Consider the following 18,933-nt stretch of genomic DNA (forward strand, 5'->3'; position numbering starts at 1 on the left):
AAGGTCACTGTGGCCTTCAATGTCTATGCCTCTGGCTCTTTCCAGGGCTCAGTGGAGCATCTGTGTGGAGCCTCCCAATCAGCTGTCCACAGTTGTGTCAAGCTGGTGACAGAAGCTCTGTTCAGGCGGGTATTGACTTCACTCATTTCCGTAAGACGAGGCCAGCCAGGCTGAGCGAGCCAGAGGCTTTGCAGCGATTACTGGGATGCCCTCCCATCCTGGGTGCAAGTGGGTAAGCCGGATGCCTTCGTCAACAGGAAGGGATTCCCCTCCATGAACGTGCAGATAGTGTGTGACCATAGGATGCAGATTCTGCAAGTCTATGCAAGGTACCCAGGCAGACCCCATGTCACTTACATCCTGAGACACTCCCAGGCGTCAAGGCTATTCAGTGCTACAGCCCATCTGGATTGATGGCTCCTGGGAGACTAGTGCTATCCCCTGAAAAGGTGGCTCATGATGCCTCTCCGTCATCCAAGAGCAGCAATACAACAGGAGCCAAGCCTCCAAAGGGGGGTGGTAAGAGAGGACCAAAAGACTTCAGAAGATGCGCTTCCGATGCCTGGACCGTTCGGGGGAGCACTACAATAACCCCCCAGAGCGGGTGTCACTGATAGTGCTTGCATGCTACGCTCTCCACAATCTGGCAATGGCAAAGGGGGACCCACTGGAGGAAGAGGATCTTGACACAGCTCCATAGGCCACAGATGATGAATCCCGGAGTGAGTCCGAAGAGGAGCACAGTGAGGAAAACGCTGAGGGTGTGGAGGGAGACTCAGTAACGTCTATGGAGGCAGGGATGCCTTGATCCAACGCTCCTTCAGCTAGGCTGCCAAATAAGAACTACCACCTCATGCCAGGGCTGCCACCTCCATCCTGGATCACAGAAATCACCCTTTCCTTGGGCCCCAAGATACACTCAGTGCCTGTGCAATAAAGTTTTGAGCCACCCACATCCAGCATTACATACCGGCGTACCCTGCACCTACAAAATAAATGAAACAGACACACGCCAATAACACAAAAGCAAATATAATTTAATGTTGGAAGTCACATAGTATTGAAGGGAACAATATCCGCTGTTGGTGGTCACACCATTAAAACAAGATAAACAAAACAGGGAACAATAGATGACCGGTGACCAGTCCCTCTTGTTCTTAAGGTGCTTTAAACTTGCGTTTACGGGTGCTCTCCCCTCACTGGCACCGACATTGGAGACAGCCTGCTGACTCTGCTGTCCTGTTGGCCTTGATGATCTTGGTGTCATCCTCTGGCCAGTGGAGCCTGTGCTGGCCCCGCCTGGGAGGGAGCGGCCAGTGCCACGGCTGGCATCGTCCCAGTCATCGCAGCCTCATCAAATGTGACAGTCACTGGCAGAGGGATGGAGGAGCTGCTGCCATCATCCAGAGCGCCCTGAGAGGAGCCCGCAGAGACAACAAGAAGGTCGTGATCCAACGTGAGGTCGCTGTGCACCTCCCTGCTTGCTGCTGATGGATGGGCAGCTAGCTGGGATACTGGGTGCCTCATCCACTTCCCACACTGACACTGACCACTTGAGGTTAGCGTCTGTGTGAGGGCTTGCAGGCCTGAGCGCAACCCCAGGAACCCCTGATTCTGTCCCTGGAGCAGCCTCTCCATGAGAGTCGCCACTCTCTCAATGGAGGAGGAAGTGCGTTCGGCCATGAGGGTCAACACAGTGCTGATGCTCCACAGGGACTCCTCCATACTGGAGACCATGGCACGAATACCCTCGTGTATCTCCGCCAGATCCTCCCGCACATCCCGTTGGACATCCAGCATCTGTCGCCTAATGGACAACTCCAGAGACTCATCATCAGCCCTGAGCACTCTCTGCCTCTGCCTACACCTCAAGCGAGTGTGAAGTGCCTTCACCAATGTGCACTGAGATACTATCTGCCGAACTGATGCCCACCGAGGTGCTGGTATCTGCGCTGGTGTCTGGTTCAGAGAGTGGGTGTGGCGGATGTGCTTGGGGAGCATGGTGGTCCTCTGGGGTCAGGTATAGCTCCTGGGGGTTGTGTGCTTCGCTGCTTGGTGGCAGACCTAGGGGAGAATGAGGACAAGTCATTAGTTTAATGCATGCCAGGCACCCTGGTGAGACAATGGCGATGTGCATCATGGTGCCATCATCATTCAGTGGCCTATGGAGACTCCAGTCTGGAGGCTACCATGAATAATGAGACTACATGTTTGCACCATCCGACACTCTCACCTCAGTGCACTGCACTCTTACCTTCACCTGGCACTCCCAGCCTCTCCATGGCTGGTTAATTGAGATGCGTGGCACCTCTCAAGCTCCAAGTCCTCCTGCTCATTGTGGGAGAGGCTGAGAAGGTGTGGGGGTCCTCCGCCTGTCCGTGACCTCTCAATATTGTTATAGGATATCTTTTCCTGAAAGGACAGAGGAGCATTGATTGGTCCACTCTCTCCCTGCAGCACCATTGCAGCCTGGCCAACCCCACCTGAGGAGCACCTCACAGGGCTCATCCGAGTTGGGGGCCTCATGCCGCAAGGCACTCAGTCCAAGCAGCCAGGACTCAGCCCCTGGGACAGCTCCGGTGTCGTAGACAGTTGGCAGTCACACTGTAAAACCCCTGAGCTCCACGAGGAGACGGCCAGCCCTTAACATTTCACCACACTGACCCATGCCAACATGGTACTCGCCCTTCCTGAGCGCAGCAGGTCATTAAACCACATCGTGGCTGCTCACCCGGGCTGCCACCTCCTCCCATGCCCTCTTGCTGAGGTGCAGTGGCCTCCTCCTCCTATCTCTGGGGATAAGGGTGTCCCTCCTGGCAGCCACCCCCTCCAGGAGGACGACGAGGCACTCGTCCGAAAAACAGGGTACCGAGTGACCAGCCGACCTCCTCTCCCGCCTGGTCTCTGCATCCTCGTTTGCAGCCATGTCCTTGCAGCAACTCTGACCCGGGCAGCCTCCCTGGCGCTGCCTGCGTCGTTCTTGAACTGGCTGCCGGGTCGCCATTGGACCCAGCGGCCAACAGGCCCCCGCCTGCCCCTTCTCAAACATTTCTGCAGCTGGCGTTCACGCTGGGGGGACAGTTAAGGCCTTAATTGGTCCGCACAGTGTGAAATCGTGGTCACAGCCCACTCGTGGGCAGTGGTCCATTTCCCAGCCGCTCCCGCTCACCCTGCAAATCCTGCCCAACGTGGGCAAAATTCTGCCCTTAAGGTTCATCCAGTTCACCACCTGTGGTAGTTGCATGATAGGATGTTGATGGAGTTGTTCACTAATCACAGCGATCAAACTCTTATCAATTTGTCTCCAACAGGCCCAGGTATAAGGTGAGCAAAACTCCCAGGCCAGAATTTTGAGCTCGGTGTGCAGGCGCCCGCCCGACATGCCCGACTGTGATATAAAGCGAGTTGACCTCAGCCGAGCGCACTCTCAGCATATTTCGCTAGGTGGGTGCACGATGGGGTTGGAGGCGCACCGTCCATTAATTAACTGGCCAGTTAAGGCCCTTGAGACACTGAGTGTCCCGGACTTTACGTAGCCCGTGCGATTTTCAGGCTACCGCATGGGCTAAATGTGCTGGCGTGCAGGCCACATTGACAAAAACCTCATCCACGAGTGGGGTAAGAGGGGTCAGAGAGCTTGTAAATGTGAGTAGTTTGTAGTTTAGGATATAACTTGCTGCTGGTTGCTTGTGTGAATAAGGCATCTTCATTTCGCTTCAGAAGTGCTTTGACAGAAATAAGAGGCTTCAGTTCAGGACTCAGTTTTGTTTTCCAGGCTCCCGGAGGATTCATAACATTTGAGGCCTTCCAGGTATCAGACAGCCTTGGCTTACCCTGCGAAAAGGGATTGTGATCTCCGCTGGAGGCCCCTATTCTGAAGAGGAAGAGAGGGGTAGAAGAGGGAGGAGACCAAGTGTCCCTATTCAGCCTCCAGGCTGACCTGTGGGAGGAGAGGCACAGGCACATGGGTGCGGGGCCAACAGGACGTCCGAGGCAGAAGGGACCGCAGAAGATGCCACTAACCTGCTGCCAGGGTTTAAAGACGGCGATGCAGCTACTCAATATGCCTGAGGTGCAATGCCAAAGGAGGCTCCGTGTCTCAAGGGAGACAGTGACCTCCACCTGTCAGATGATCGGCCCTGAGATCCGTTCCAACTGTGTGGGTGGACACCCCATGCCAGTGGCACTGAAGGTCACTGTGGCCCTCAACTTCTATGCCCTCCGGTATAGAAGGGGTCAGTGGGTGATCTATGTGGAGTCCCCCAGTCAGCTGTCCACAGTTGTGTCAAGCTGGTGGATGCTCTGTTCAGGCGGGTACTGTACTTTATTCACTACCGTACGGACGAGGCCAGTCAGGCAGAGCGAGCCAGAGGCTTTGCAGTGATTGTTGAGTTCCCCCACGTCCAGGGTGCAATCGACTGCACACCAGTGGCCATCAAGGCACCAGCGGGTGAGCCGGGAGCCTTCGTCAACAGGAAGGGATTCCACTCCATGAACGTGCAGATAGTGTGTGACCATAGGATGCAGATTCTGCAAGTCTGTGCAAGGTACCCAGGAGGCTCCCATGACCCGTACACCCCGAGACTCTCCCAGGCGCCGCAGCTCTTCAGTGCTCCAGCCCGGCTGGATGGATGGCTGCTGGGTGACAAGGGCTATCCCCTCAGAAGGTGGCTCATGACGCCTCTCCGCCATCCAGGAAGAGAGGCTGAGCAGCAGTACAATAGGAGTCATGGCACCACAAGGGCGGTGATAGAGACAACCATCGGTCTTCTCAAGATGCACTTCCGATGCCTGGACCGTCCAGGGGGCACACTCCAGTACCCCCCAGATCGTGTGTCACTGATAGTGGTTGCATGCTGGACTCTCCACAACCTGGCATCGGAAAGGGGGGAATCAGTGGAGGATGATGTTGCCACAGCTGCTCTGGCAGCAGACAATGAGTCCAGTCGTGAGTCCGAGGACGAACACGGTCAGGAGAACGCTGAAGAGATAGATGCCGACCTGGGCAACCTCCAGGGAAGCAGGGACACTCGGGAGGCTTTGATCTACTGTTCCTTCAGCTCGCCTACCACACATGAACCACCACCACATGGCAGGGCTGGAGGCTCCATACTCAATACCTGAGAGCAATAGTTGCTTGGTCAGCAACATGCACTATGTGCCATTTCAATAAAGCTCAGTGACAAACAGTCACTCATAACATCATGGATTCCCCTTCACCTGCAGAAGTAATGAAGCACCCAGAGGCTTGTTGAGAACCAACCCATTTAATGCTTTACAGCTTGGCATACAGAAATTAAACTAAATGAAAATGTGTTCAACACCAGCACCAACTTAACAGGAACTTAAAAGCGGGACAAAAGAAAACGACTAGTGTTAAGCCCGTGTTGTGCATAAAGTGCTTTACATTTACACTGGCGGGTGCTACGTCTTGGTGCTCCCCCCTCGTTGACACTGGCATTGCAGACAGCCTGCTCACTCTGCTGTCCTGTTGGCCTTGATGACCTTGGTGGGCATCCTCTGGCCATGGAGCCTATGCTGTCCCTGCCTGGGAGGGAGTGGCCAGTGCCATGGCTGGCATCTCCCCAGTTGCCGTAGCCTCACCAGACGCCACGGTCACTGGCAGAGGGGTAGAGGAGCTGCTGCTCACGGAGCCTCCCAGAGCGGCCTGAGAGGAGCTCGCAGAGACGACAGGCAGTTGGTGCGCCACCGTCAGGTCACTTTGGACCTCCCTGCTCACCACTGATGGATAGTCGCCTAGCTGGGATACTGGGTACCAATCCATCTCCCACACTGACGGTGACCACCTGAGGTCATTGCCGGTCATTGAGGGCTTGCAGGTCTGAGCGCATCCCCAGGAAGCCCTGGTTGTTCTCCTGGAGGAGCCTCTCCATGAGAGCTGCCACTCTCTCTATGGAGGAGGCAGCGCACTCGGCCATGAGGGTCGTTGCATTGCTCATGCTCCGTATGGACTCCTCCACAACGTAGACCATGGCACGCATTCCCTCATGTATCTCCGTCAGATCCTCCCACACAACCTGCTGGACTTCCAGCATCTGCTGTCTCAGGGACGACACCAGAGGCTCATCAGCAGCCACTGACTGAGCATGTTTCTGGTCCCCAGCCGTCCTCCAACTGCCAGCGCCCTGGACGTGCTCTGCCTCCGCCTACACCTCAAGCGAGTATGAAGTGCCCTCACCGCTGTGCACCGAGTTTCTAGCTGACAATCTTATTCTCACTGAGGTGCTGGTATCTGCGCTGGTGCCTGCCTGGCTGAGAGGGTGTGGCGCTGGTGCCTGCCTGGCTGAGAGGGTGTGGCGCTGGTGCCTGCCTGGCTGAGAGGGTGTGGCGCTGGTGCCTGCCTGGCTGAGAGGGTGTGGCGCTGGTACGTTCATATCATCTGTGTCTCAGGGGTCAGCGGCGGTCCCTCAGGCTCCTGAGACCGGGCGTGCTCTGGTGAGGCTGAAAGGGAAAACCAGGACATTTGATTAGTTGAAGTAGTTACACTGTTAATGTGCATGCCTGGCACCCGGATCAGGATGCGCTCGTCTTTCCATTATCAATGGGAATCCCATGTTGGAGGCTGAAATCAATACATAGCAGATGACCGAACTCAGTGGCTGCCTGCACCGTTTTTGAATAGGCCGCCGGGTCGCCATTGGACCCGGCAGTCATTGGCCTCCTGCCGCTGCCCGCCCCTTGCTGCAGATATCAGGAGGCACGAATTACGCTGGGCGGGCTGTAATTGGCCCGCCCACGTAAAATCGCGGTGTGCAACCGATGGTTTTAGGGTTCCTGCTTCGATACCAATCTGGGCTACAAATTCCAAATGCCCACCACCCTCTGGGTGACACAGTTATTCCTAATATCCCTTCGAACCCTTCTTCCAAGCATCTTAAATCTGTGCCTCCTGCTAATTGACCTCTCCACTGGGGTAAACAGGGCATCTTGTCCTCTCTATCTCGGCCCCTCATAATTTTGTACACCTCAATTAGGTCACCCCTTAGCCTCCTCTGTTCTAAGGAAAACAACCCCAGCCTACCCGGTCTCTCCTCATAGCTGCAATTTTCATGCCCGGGCAGCATTCTTGTAAATCACCTCTGCACTTTCTCCAGAGCAATTATGTCCTTCCTGTAATCTGGTGACCAGAACTGTGCACAAAATTCCAGCTGTGGCCTAACCAGCGCTATATACAGTTCCCTCATTACATCCCTGCTTTTATATTCAATACCTTGTCAAATAAAAGACAGCATTCCATATGCTTTCTTGAGCACCTTATCCACCTGTCCTGCCACCTTCAGGGACCTCTGGACATGCATTCCAAGGACTCTCAATTCCTCAACCCCTCTCAATATCCTCCCATTTATTGAGTATTCCCTTGCTTTGTTTGCTCTCCCCAAATGCATTACCTCAGACATTTCCGATCGAACCCCATTTGCTACTTTTCTGCGCACTCGGCCAAACCATTGATATCTTCACAATTCATGACATGGACAATTTTTGTGACATGGGCAAATTTCCCAACTATGCCTCCCACATTTAAGTCCAAATCATTAATACACACCACAAACAGCAAGGGGCCCAATACTGAGCCCTGTGGAACACCGCTGGAAAGAGCTTTCCTTTCGCTAAAACATTTGTCGACCATTACCATTCGTTTCTTGTCATTGAGCCAATTTTGGATCCAACCCACCACATTCCCCTGTGTCCCCTGTGGCTTTGACTTTTCTGACCAGTCTGCCATATGGAACTTTGTCAGATACCTTACTAAAATCCATGTAGACAACATTCACTGCACTACCCTCATCAATCCTCGTTATTTACTCAAAAAATTCAGTTAAGTTAATAAGGCACAGCTTTCCCTTAAGAAAACCATGCTGACTGTCCCCGATTAATCTGTGCCTTTCTAATTGACAGTTTTCTCTGTGTCTGAGAATTGATTCTAATAATCTGAATACTACCTAAGTAAGACTGACTGGTCTATAATTATTTGGCCTATCTGTACAATGGCACAACATTCACAGACCTCCAGTGCTCTGGTACCTCGCCTGTATCCAGTGAGGAGTGAAAAATGATTTTTTTGTGCAAAACTGTACTTTCAGATATTTTATGAACATAGAAGATGACAAGACATTTCAAAATGGCCTTCACAAAAAGAGTAATAATATTCAGCTTTTCCTTGCAGATCATGTTGCACTCTGAGGTGCTTCAGTACAATTGTGATACATGTAATATTCACTGCATACATTCAATGTGAGTCACACAGCCTGAAGGGTCAATACGATTCCCAGCACCTCGGTGCACTACGGCTGAAAGGTCTTAGACAGCGACCTTTCCCCTGTGCAGCGGCTGCCCCAAGCTTTAGTGCGTCCCTCAGCACATAGTCCTGGGCGTTGGAATGTGCCAGTCTGCAACACTTGGTCAGGGACAACTCTTTGCGCTGGAAGACCAACAAGTTTCGGGCAGACCAAAGAGCGTCTTTCACTGAGTAGATGATCCTCCAGCTGCAGCTGATGTTTGTCTCGATGTGCGTCCCTGTCCCTGGGATCAGCCCGTAGAGCACAGAGTCCTGTGTCACAGAACTGCTCGGGATGAACCACGGCATAAACCACTGCATCTCTCTCCAGACCTTCTTTGCAAAGGCACAATCTACAAGGAGGTGAACAATGGTCTCTTCCCTACCACAGCCACCTCGAGGGCAACGTGCAGAGAGGGTGAGACTCCTGGTGTGTAGGAAGGAACTGACGGGGAGGACCTTTCTCACCACCCGTTAAGCTATGTCTTTGTGCTTGTTGGAAAGTTCTGGTGATGAGGTATTCTGCCAAATGACTTTGACAGTCTGCTCGGGGAACCATCCCACAGGATCCACCCTCTCCTTTTCCCTCAGGGCCTCTTGGACGTTACTGCCTGGTGGACTTGTGGTCAAAGTTGTTTCTCTGCATAAATCTTTCCACGAGGGACAGGTGGTACGGCACGGTCCAACTACCTGGAACGTTCTGCGGCAGCGTGGCCAGACCCATCCTTCGCAACACCGGGCACAGGTAGAACCTCAGCACATAGTGACACTTGGTGTTTGCGTACCGAGGGTCTACAGACAGCTTGATGCAGCCACACACAAAGGTGGCCATCAGGATGAGGGTGATGTTAAGCACATTTCTTCTAGAGGCTTGTACATCGCGTCCCTGCGAACACAATCCATTTTTGACCTCCAGATAAAGCGGAAGATGGCTCGAGTGATCGCCACCACGCAGGAGTGAGGAATGGGCCAGACCTGCGCCACGTACAGCAACAGCGAGAGTGCCTCACACCTGATGACCAGGTTCTTACCCGCAATGGAGAGGGAGCGTCGCTCCCACATGCCCAGTTTTCTTTCCACCATAGCCACTCGCTCCTTCCAGTTTCTAACGCATGCCCTGGTCCCTCCAAACCATATCCCCAACACCTTCAGGCAGTCTCACCTGGTGACGAACGGGACAAAGGATCGGTCAGCCTAGTTCCCAAAGAACATGGCCTCGCACTTGTCATGATTTACCTTGGCTCCCGAGGCCAGTTTGAACTGATCGCAGATGCTGATTAGTCTGCGCACCGACAGCGGATCCGAGCAGAAGATGGCGACATCGTCCATCTACAGGGAGGCTTTGACCTGAGTGCCTCCACTGCCTGGGATCGTCACTCCTCTTATGCCCTAATTCTTCCTGATGGACTCAGCAAAGGGTTCAGTGTAACATCCGAACAGGACAGGGGAGAGAGAGCAGCCCTGCCTGGCTCCAGATTTAATGGGAAAGCTATCTGATTCCCACCCATTGATTGAAACTGCGCTACTGATGTTAGTGTTGAGCAGTTGGATCCAATTGCAGATTCCCTCCCCAAACCCCATTTTGGAGATCACATCCACCATGTAGGTGTGCGATATTCTGTCAAAGGCCTTCTCCTGATCCAGGCTGATGAGGGAGGTGTCCACACCCCTGTCCTGCACATAGGCAATCGTATCCCTGAGCAGCGCGAGGCTGTCAGAGATCTTCCTGCCCGGCACAGTGCAGGTCTGGTCAGGGTGGATCACCAACGCTAGAGCAGACTTCACCCAATTGTCATTGACGTTGGACAGAATCTTATAATCCATATTCAACAGTGAGATGGGTCGCCAATTTCTAATTTCCTCCCCTTTCCACTTCCACTTGTAGATGAGGGTGTTGCCTTTCCTCATGGATTCTGACATGCTGCCGGCCAGGAGCATACTCTCGTACACTTCCAGCAGGTCTGGGCCCATCCAGTCCCACAGAGCCGAATACAACTCCAACGGCAAGGCGTCGCTTCCGGGAGTTTTACTCTTCTCGAAGGACTCAAGGGCCTTAGTCAGTTCGTCATGAGTTAGCGGTTTGTCCAGGCTCTCCCGTGTACTGTCGTCTAATACCTCTGTGATAGAGGACAGGAAGGACTGGGAGACCGTGCTGTCTGTGGGCTTCATCTCTTGGAGTTCCTCCTTGACATCAACCCCATCGACTGCAGCCGGAGCAGATTCTGCATGTTTCGCTGGAGTCAGGACATTTCCCTCTGTTCCTTTCTCGCTTTCTGGATGAGTACCTTCTTGATATCCTCCTTGATCGCTTCCCACCAGTGTGTCAGGGAATCAAAGAGTGTTTCACAGTTCCCCAGCCTTTGTAATCCTTCTTGAGTTCTCTGGGGTCAGCAGTTTCACGTTCAGCTTCCATGTCCCCCGGCCAAGCCTCTGGTCTTCCTGTAAGTGACATTTGACCGGTAGGAGGCAGTGGTCAGAGAAGAACACTGGCTTGATGTCCGTGGACCTGACTGTGAACGCTCGGGACACAAACAGGAAGTCTATCCTTGAGTGGGTGGACCACTCTGGCCGCGACCAGGTGTATCTCTGCTGCGCTTCATCTGCAGGGTTGCTGAAGACGTTGTGCAGCTTGCCATCCTTTACTATTTCCATCAGGGATCTGGACGTGGTGTCCAGTCTGCTGTCGGCCCTGCCAGATTGTCCAGCTCCATCGATGATGCGGCTGAAGTCACCGCCCAGAATGGCCAGCCTGGAAGTCGCCAGCAGAAGTGGGAGCTGCTGAAGGACAACCAGCCACTCGCTGTTTTGATCCGGGGCATACATGTTAATTAACTAGAGTGGCGCATTCTTGTACAATAATGTCCGCTACGAGGAGGGGCCCGCCCACCACCTCCTCAACCTCGGACATGGTGACATTGCCTCCCTGCAGCTGAATACCCAGGCCGGAGGAACGAGAGTCGTTTCCTCCCGACCAGAGTGATGCCCCTTGGGACCACCATCGTGCCCATTGCCTGTAGGAGCTGAGGTGCAGTATTGCACACTCCTGCAGAAACAACAGGTCAGCTTTGACCTTGGCAAGGTAATCCAAGGTTGCAACACATCGCGTAGCAGATTTAACGCTACACACGTTGATGGACTCAATCTTGATCCCCATTTTAATGCATTTTCTCACTTACCAGTCCTGTTGTTTTTGTCAGTTCCAGTCCTTTGGTTTGCTCCTACAAACCCATAGTGTTTGCAAATTGTCTCGCTTTTGACGGGCTGAGGAAACAGCCCAGAACCGCCCCGTTGGAAATGTTCCGCTCAGGTGACAACGGGGGGTTCGTGCAAGGAGCGAGGTTTGGATTGTTCTCTGCTGGAGAAATCTCTCTGATCCATTCCCCCTCAGGGGCGTTGCTGCTTCCCAGAGATGGGGTGCACTGACAGAACACTGACATCGGGAACACGGTAAATGATTTGCTGCAGGACCGATTAGTTTGTGGAGTTCAAGACGATGCCACAGAGCGCCTTTCACTCACCGAGGTAAACATCGTCTTTAAGCGTACCCAAGGAATCTCCCTCGCCATGGAAAGTGCAGTGAGAGACTGGCAGGCTTTGTACACATACAACATGGCGCTGTTCTTCATGTGGGGCAGGAACCTGCTGCTGAGTGTGGCGTGGAAACCAGACCCACAGCATCGAGGGGAGATGCAATGTCTGCTGTTAAAACCATGAAAAGTCCTTTATCAAAAGAAAGAATTCATCAGCGGCTCCAAGATTAAGTTGTTATAGATGTGGAGGTGACCATGTGCCAGAGAGCTGTAAATTCAAGGAGGCAGAATGTCATTATTGCCATAAGAAGGGTCGAAACAGCCCACAAAGCATCAAACCAAGAAGATTGAATTAAAGAATACAGCAGAACCTGAAGCTGCTGACACCGACATCTATTCACTGTGTAATGTAACAGCTGTAAAAACCGAATCCATCACTGTCACAATCCAAGTTAATGAGAAGCCATTAATAATGGAGGTGGATATGGAGGCCTCAACTACAGTGGTGGGAGAGCACACTTTCAGATCCCTGACTAAAGGTAGAAAGTTAGTAAACCTGGAGCAGAGAACCGCTAAATTAAAGATATTGCACTGGAGAATCTATTCAGGTAAAGGGGATCGCCACAGCACCAGTGTCTTACAGGCAACAGACAGCCCAGCTGCCTGTGATAATAGTGACTGGAGAAGGACCCAGTCTGTTAGGCCGAGACTGGTTACAGAAGATCAAGCTTGACTGGTCTGAGATATTTCACCTGAAAACAGGAGTTCCTGAACTGCTAAGGAAATACGCCATGGTATTTTGGGATTAATCAGGGAAGTTAAAAGCCCACGATATATGTGGATCCACAGGTGACACCACGTTTCTTTAAGACCGGACCTGTGCCTTATGCATTGAAGGAGAAGGCGGATGCAGAACTGTGCCAGTTAGAAAAACTGGGCATCGCCCAAGCTGTCCAATTCTCAGAGTGGGCAGCACTCATAGTTCCAGTGGTTAAGCCTGACCAAACCATAGGAATTGGTGGGAAGTATAAGTTGACAGTGAATAAGGCAGCAAAACCAGACAACTGCCCCATTCCAAGGATAGACCAATTGTATGCAAAGCTGGCTGGAGGCAAGTCCTATACAATAGTGGATATGAGCCAACCATCCAACAATTAGAACTGGATAAATCATCGAGAGAATACATGAGTATTAACACACACACAGGTCTTTATCAAAGAACAAAGAAAAGTACAGCACAGGAACAGGCCCTTTGGCCCTCCAAGCCTGTGCCAATCATATTGCCCGTCAGCTAAAACATTTTGCACTTCCGGGGTCCGTATCCCTCTATTCCCATCCTATTCATGTATTTGTCAAGCTGCCTCTTAAACACCACTATCGTACCTGCTTCCACCACCTCCTCTGGCAGCGAATTCCAGACACTCGCTACCCTCTGCGTAGAAAACTTGCCCCACACATCTCCTCTATAGTTTCCTCCTCTCACCTTAAATCTATGTCCCCTAGTAATTGACTCTTTCACCCAGGGAAAAAGCTTCTGACTATCTCCTCTGTCCATGCCACTCATAATTTTGTAAACTTTGATCAAGTCGCCCCTCAATCTCCGTCGCTCTAGTGAGAACAATCCGAGTTTCTCCAACCTCTCCTCATAGCTAATAACCTCCAGACCAGGCAGCATCCTGGTAAACCTCCTCTGCACCCTCTCCAACGCCTCCATATCCTTCTGGTAATGTGGTGACCAGAATTGCACGCAATATTCCAAGTGTGGCCTAACCAAGGTTCTATACAGCTGCAGCATGACTTTCCAGCTTTTATACTCAATACCCCTGCCGATGAAGGCAAGCATGCCATATGCCTTCCTGACTACCTTATCCACCTGCGTTGCCACTTTCAGTGACCTGTACACCCAGATCCCTCTGCCCGTCGATGCACTAATGGTTCTGCCATTTACTGTGTAATTCCTGCCTGTATTAGACCTTCCAAAATGCATTACCTCGCATTTGTCCGGATTAAACTCCATCTGCCATTTCTCCGCCCAAGTCTCCAACCGATCTATGTCCCGTTGTATCCTTTGACAATCCTCTTCACTATCTGCAACTCCTCCAACCTTGGTCTCGTCTGCAAACTTACTAATTAGTCCAGTTACATTTTCCTGCAAATCATTTATGTATACTACAAACAGCAATGGTCCCAGCACTGATCCCTGTGGAACTCCACTAGTCACAGCTCTCCATTCAGAAAAGCACCCTTCCACTGCTACCCTCTGTCTTCTATGTATATCAGTACAGGTCTTTATCAGCCCTGACAATATTCCGGCAATGCTACTGAAGACTTGTGCTTTAGTAATTGCCACGCCCCTAGCCAAGCTGTTCCAGTACAGCTACAACACTGACATCTACCCGGCTATGTGGAAAATTGCCCGGATTTGTCCTGTACACAAAAAGCAGGAAAAATCCCATCTGGCCAATTACCGCCCCATCAGCCTACTCTTGGTCATCAGTAAAGTGATGGAAGGGGTCATCAACAGTGTTGCCAAGCAGCACTTGCTTAGCAATAACCTGCTCACTGATGCCCAGTTTGGACTCCGCCAGGGTCACTCAGCTCCTGACCTCATTACAGCCTTGGTTCAAACACGGATAAAAGAGCTGAACTCCAGAGGTGAGGTGAGATTGACTGCCCTTGACATCAAGGCTGTTTTTGACTGAGTGTGGCATCAAGGAGCCCTAGCAAAACTGGAGTTAATGGGAATCGGGAGAAAACCTTCCACTGGTTGGAGGCGTACCTAGCACAAAGGAAAATGGTTGTGGTTGTTGGAGGTCAGTCATCTTGGTTCAGGACATCAGTGCAGGAGTTCCTCAGCGTCGTGTCCTCGGCACAACCATCTTCAGCTGCTTCATCAATGACCTTCCTTCCATCATAAGGTCAGAAGTGGGGATGTTTGCTGATGGTTGAAGATACTGAAGCAGTCCATGTCCAAATGCAGCAAGACCTGGACAATATCCAGGCTTGGGCTGACAAGTGGCAAGTAACATTGGTGCCAGACAAGTGTCATGCAATGACCATCTCCAACAAGAGAGAATCCAACCATCGCCCCTTGACATTCAATGGCATTGCCATCACTGAATCCCCCACTATTAACATCCTGAGGGTGCCATTGACCAGAAACTGAACTGGACTAGCTGTATAAATACTGTGGCTACAAGAGCTGACCACAGGCTAGGAATCCTGTGGAGAGTAACTCACCACCTGACTCCCCGAAGCCTGTCCACCACCTACAAGGCACAAGTCAGGAATGTGATGGAATACTCCCCACTTGCCTGGATGAGTGCAGCTGCCACAACACTCAAAAAGCTCAACACCATCCAGGACAGAGCAGCGCGCTGATTGGCACCCCATCCACAAACATTCGCTCCCTCCACCACCAACGCTCAGTAACAGCAGTGTGTATCATTTACAAGATACACTGCGGGAACTCACCAAGGCTCCTTAGACAGCACCTTCCAAACCCATGACCACTACCATCTAGAAGGACAAGGGCAGCAGATACATGGGAACACCAGCGCCTGGAAGTCCCCCTCCAAATCACGCACCATCCTGATTTGGAAACATATCACCTTTCCTTCGCTGTCGCTGGGTCAAAATCCTGAAACTCCCACTCTAAAAACACTGTGGGTGTACCTACACTACATGGACTGCAGTGGTTCAAGAAGACCAGAGGCTTGGCCGAGGGGCATGGAAGCTGAACCTGCAACTGCTGACCCCAGAGAACATTGAGGAGCTCAAGAGGGATTACAAAGGTTGGAGAACCGTGAAACCCCTCTTTGAGTCCCTGATACACTGGTGGGAAGCGATCAAGGGAAACATCAAGAGGTTTTTCATGCTCAAAGGCACCCAGAAAGCTAGAAAGGAACAGAGGGAAATGTCCCGACTCCAGAAAAACATGCAGGATCTGCTCCGGCTGCAGTCGATGGGGGTCGATGTCAAGGAGGAACTCCAAGAGGTGAAGAGCCAGCAAGCCTCGCCCTTTGCCTCGGAGGCCTCCAAGATCATCTTCCGGTCCAGAGTCCGTTACATGGAGCAGGATGAGACGTGCTCACGTTTCTTCTTCCAAAAGGTACACTCTGTGATCAGCAGCCCGAAGGAAGAAGACGGCTCAGTAAAGTCATCGCCCTCCGACATTTTGAGGATCAGCAAATCCTTTTATTCCGGATTGTATGACGTGAAGCCCACGGACAGCACGGCCTCCCAGTCCTTCCTGTCCTCTATCACGGAGGTCTTAGACGACAGTACACGGGAGAGCCTGGACAAACCGCTAATTCCTGATGAACTGACTAAGGCCCTTGAGTCCTTCGAGAAGAGTAAAACTCCCGGAAGCGACGGCTAGCCGGCGGAGTAGTATTCGGCTCTGTGGGACTTGATCGGCCCAGACCTGCTAGGAGTGTACGATAGTATGCTCCTGGCCGGTAGTATGTCAGAATCCATGAGGAAAGGCATCATCACCCTCATCTACAAGCACAAGGGGGGAAGGGGAGGAAATTAGAAATTGGCGACCCATTTCACTGTTGAATGTGGACTATAAGATTCTGTCCAAGGTCATCGCCAATCGGGTCAAATCCGCTCTGGAATTGGTGATCCACCCTGACCAGACCTGCACTGTGCCGGGCAGGAAGATCTCTGACTGCCTCGCGCTGCTCAGGGATACGATTGCCTATGTGCAGGACAGGGGTGTGGACACCTGCCTCATCAGCTTGGATCAGGAGAAGGCCTTTGACAGATTATCGCACACCTACATGGTGGATGTGCTCTCCAAAATGGGGTTTGGGGAGGGAATTTGCAATTGGATCCAACTGCTCTACACTAACATTACTAGCGCACTCTCAGTCAATGGGTGGGAATCTGATAGCTTTCCGATTAAATCTGGAGTCAGGCAGGGCTGTCCTCTCTCCCCTGTCCTGTTCGTGTGTTGCATAGTACCCTTTTCTGAGTCCATCAGGAAGGATCCGGGCATAAGAGGAGTGACGATCCCAGGCAGTGGAGGCACTCAGGTCAAAGCCTCCCTGTACATGGACGACGTCGCCGTCTTCTGCTCGGATCCGCTGTCGGTGCGCAGACTGATCCACATCTGCGACCAGTTCGAACTGGCCTCGGGTACCAAGGTAAATCGTGGCAAGAGTGAGGCCATGTTCTTTGGGAACTGGGCTGACCGATCCTTTGTCCCCTTCACTGTCAGGGCTGACGGCCTGAAGGTGCTGGGGATATGGTTCGGAGGGACCAGGGCATGCGTTAGAAACTGGAAGGAGTGAGTGTCTATGGTGAAAAGGAAACTGGGCATGTGGGAGCGAAGCTCCCTCTCCAATGCGGGTAAGAACCTGGTCATCAGGTGTGAGGCACTCTCGCTGTTGCTGTACGTGGCGCAGGTCTAGCCCATTCCACTCTCCTGCGTGGTGGCGATCACTCGAGCCATCTTCCGCTTTATCTGGAGGTCAAAAATGGATCGTGTCCGCATGGACGCGATGTACAAGCCTCTAGATAAAGGGGGAAAAAACGTGCCCAACATCGCCCTCATACCGATGGCCACCTTTGTGTGGCTGCATCAAGCGGTGTGTAGTCCCTCAGTATACAAACACCAAGTGTCACTATGTGCTGAGGTTCTACCTGTCCCCGGTGTTGCGAAGGATGGGTCTGGCCACGCTGCCGCTGAACGCTCCAAGTAGTTGGACCGTGCCGTACCACCTGTCCCTCGTGGAAAACTTTATGCAGAAAAACACCTTTGACCACAAGTCCATCAGGCAGTGGTTAGCACGTAACGTCTTAGAGGCCCTGAGGGAAAAGGAGAGGGTGGATCCTGTGGGATGGTTCCCCGAGCAGACTGTCAAAGTCATTTGGCAGAATGCCTCATCGCCAGAACTTTCCAACAAGCACCAAGACGTAGCTTGTCTGGTGGTGAGAAAGGCCCTCCCCGTCAGATCCTTCCTACACGTCAGGAGTCTCACCCCCTCTGCACGTTGCCCTCGAGGTGGCTGTGGTGGGGAAGAGACCGTTGTTCACCTCCTTGTGGATTGTGCCTTTGCAAAGAAGGTCTAGAGAGAGATGCAGTGGTTTCTGTCGAGGTTCATCCCGAGCAGTTCTGTGACACAGGACTCTGTGCTCTACGGGCTGTTCCCAGGGACACACACCGAGACAAACATCAACTGCAGCTGGAGGATCATCAACTCGGTGAAAGACGCGCTTTGGTCTGCCCGAAACTTGTTGGTCTTCCAGCGCAAAGAGTTGTCCCCGACCGAGTGTTGCGGACTGGCACAATCCAAAGTCCAGGACTACGTGCTGAGGGACGCACTAAAGCTTGGGGCAGTTGCCGCAAAGGCGCAATGGGGAAGGGCCGCTGTCTAAGACCTTTCTACCACAGCGCACCGAGGGGCTGGGAACTGTTTAAATCCCCTCGGCCTGTACAGCTCAAAATGAAAGGCTGTAAATGATTGTAATATTGTTTGTACTGATGCACCTGGTGATACATTTTGTAAAAGTTGAACCGGATTGTACCCTTGTAATGGTGTTTTTGAAATGGTTTGGAATGTGGTTGAAGATATTTTATGAATAAAGTTTATTTTTGCAAAAAAAAAAGTGTAGTAAAGGAACCACTTGAATATTGTATCTGGAATCCGAGTGTTGAAATTTTGTCCCAGAGTATTCCTCGGACCTTTCAATTGGTGCTGCGAGCAGGGCCCGAAGGATGCAGGACACCGACGGGGAAATGGGATGAGTCACAGTGTGAATTCATTTTTATTCATACTAAATCCGACTCCGTCCCGATCCAGGAAGTGTCAGGCACCCCGCGTATCAGAAACCTGGGCTCCAGGCAATAGTTCAAGGAGTGGTAAGGGTGGGGTAGTTTGCTTGTCTTATAGATTGTTATAATTACATCCGGTATTAGCCGCAAGTAACGAGTTCGGTCAGAAAGGATCCAGGGTAAGAACCGTACCGCTGACAACAACTATACCCCGACCGTCTTACCCAGAGATGGCCAGTGGTGACAAACTCGAGTGGGGACCAGAGGGATCCTTGACACAGCATTGAGCTGACAAAAATAAGAAATCGATAGGCAAAATAAGA

This window comes from Cetorhinus maximus, unplaced genomic scaffold (genome assembly GCF_964194155.1).
Source record: "Cetorhinus maximus unplaced genomic scaffold, sCetMax3.hap1.1 HAP1_SCAFFOLD_592, whole genome shotgun sequence".
NCBI lineage: Eukaryota > Metazoa > Chordata > Chondrichthyes > Lamniformes > Cetorhinidae > Cetorhinus > Cetorhinus maximus.